The sequence below is a fragment of the Euphorbia lathyris genome, chromosome 4 (assembly GCF_963576675.1).
Source record: "Euphorbia lathyris chromosome 4, ddEupLath1.1, whole genome shotgun sequence".
Classification (NCBI taxonomy): domain Eukaryota; kingdom Viridiplantae; phylum Streptophyta; class Magnoliopsida; order Malpighiales; family Euphorbiaceae; genus Euphorbia; species Euphorbia lathyris.
In genome coordinates this window covers 38,535,001-38,537,494 of record NC_088913.1, presented here as the reverse complement: position 1 = coordinate 38,537,494, position 2,494 = coordinate 38,535,001, and positions in this window count along the sequence as shown.

Here is a 2,494-nt window from a genome sequence, read left to right as displayed (position 1 = left end):
TTTTCAACCGTAGTAAGATAACCCCATTTCAACCATTTGAAAAAAACCTTCGCTTGAGCAACCGCATTCCTAAAGTGCTATGTCCTTTTTGAACCCCAAGTAGGAGTTGAACCTACGACCACCATCCATCCAATTACTTCTCATCAAGCTTAAGTAAGCTGTCTATCCGTCTAACATCTTGACTTCATCGCCTTGCTCACCCGACACACCAAGGCCCAGAACCAAGATCGAAAGCAACTCCAATAGTTTGAGATTCTTCTTTTTCTAGCGATGCTTCCAGTAACTCCCCTTAACTCCCCTACTTTAGCCTTTTATCGATAAAAGAACTTATTCCATTCTTTCTTTCCTATTCTCTCTTTAGTCGGTCTATCTTGACTATTATATTATGGATAGGAGCTTGCGTCCGATGCCATTGATTCGAAAACCATTTCATTTTCTCTTCTCCTTCTAACCCTCCTTAGTTCAGTTTTTCTTCTACCGTTCATGCCCTGCACAAATTAGTCATCGTAAGGTCTTTTTAGGCCTCTATAAGGCATAGAAAAAGCTTCAACCCACAGCTTTGAGTGGGGAGGCGTAAATATCTGATCGTTGAAAGACAAAGATTCTTTGATCTGCTTGCTGACACTTATCATACCACTTCCTGGAATTTTTCTTTCAAGCCAAAAGGACCGATTGGAGAGTCAATTCGGGACCTTAAAGCAGGTGAGAATCCGCTTTGGTAGCAGCTTGCCAAGATCAGACTTGTGGAATCTTAAATAGCATCTGATCCTCGAAGAAGTGAATCAGAAGTGCGACAAAAAAAGGCTCGAACCCCTGACTTCTTTTCTTTCTTCTTTATTTAACAATATGATGAGATGGGAGTACAAGACATCTTTTGGGAGGAGTCTAGGCAGCCCGAACTGTTGATGCCGCCTGAAGCTCTATGCCTTTTTTGGACCTCTGTAACTGGTTATGCCTGTTATAAACCCCCTGTCATCATTGGGTCTAGTTATTGATGTGAGCTCTGGAAGTTTAGGCCTGGTGAGTGGTATTGCTGCTGCTCCTGTGTCCATGCACCCTTTTGTGAATCGTACCAAACCGCCGTTCGGGTCAAGCTGTGGCTCAGACCTTGGATGCTACATTTATTGAGGTTTTAGGTCTTTTGTAGTAGCCCGTTCCGTCGTCCTCATCTGGGTTGGATAAAGATCCTTCCCGTGGGCTGTATGTGGCCCTGTAAGCTGGAAATTGGCGTTCTTCTGTAGAAGCCTTTTTTCGGAGCTTGCCCGGCTGGACAAGGTCTCTGAAAATCCTCATTGATTGATTGAGTAAACTCCCCTTATTAAAACTCGATTAGGGGTGTATCGTGAGTGCTCCGCCTGGGGAGTACAAATCTTGATGGAAAAGCGCCTCTTGTGATTAACCGCCCTCCCATCCCCGATTGAACCCAAAAAGAAAACTGCATAGATGATGGCGAGAAAACAGGGGAGAAGAACGAGGGGATTGCTGAAAAATAGCATCAGTGATTAACTAATTGTCCACAAACTGAATTGGATATTGAGATTCTATTAAGATATAAAGGCCGCCTTTCGTCACGAGCTAGAGTTGAACCAGCACCTCTGGGAGAAAAAGACAGTCCCAGCGAACTACCTTTCATTCTGATCGTGACTTAAAAAAGAAAGAAGAGAAAAAACTTGGAGTTGGGGCCTGCTTGCTTACCAAGCGATCCTGCATTTTCGCTTCTCTCCTTACAGTCGCTTAAAAGCTCCTCCAGTTCTATTATTATTCTTGACTTGCCGTATTATTATAAAAAGTACTCACTATCAAAATGAAAGACGATCGATTATCTACCCAAGAAGATAGAGAGTCCCACATACGAGAAAAGGTCACAAATAGAGTTGAACCAAGTAACATTGCAAAGGCATAATGATAGTAGGGTCGGGATATCCCCGCCCTCCGAACCGGACGTGAAGGTCTCCCCTCATCCGGCTCTCCGCAGGGGAATCTCCACTCACTGCTTCTCCTAATATCCTCCCTTTACCACATCATGGGGGTTTAGAGGAGATCCCAGAGGCTCGCTCGGAAGGCTGCTATACCATACCTTTTGACTCTACTCTAGTAGTCACTGGACTCACTTATAGTAGTCCGTCTGACTGCTCTTGCTGAAATCATTACTCTTCAGTCTCCCGTGCTCTAGCAATTGCGCTCCCTAGACCACTACCATGTAGTTAGGTAGGGGCAATCAATCCGTAGTGACCGGAATCTAGGAATGAATAGGGATCCCTAGAAATAGAAATTTTTTTTTTAGAATATCTAATTAGTTACACTACCTTTCTCTCACTCAATGGATGTATCTGGTCTGATACGGTACAGTACAATACGAGACGATGAAATGCAATAGGATGGATGGTAGAGGGCTGCCTGCGCCAAAAAGGGATGATTCACTTGTCCCCTTGTCTATAGGGACCTCGTGGCATACAACCGAAACGACTCCCACTAGATAGCCGCCCCTTTCTCT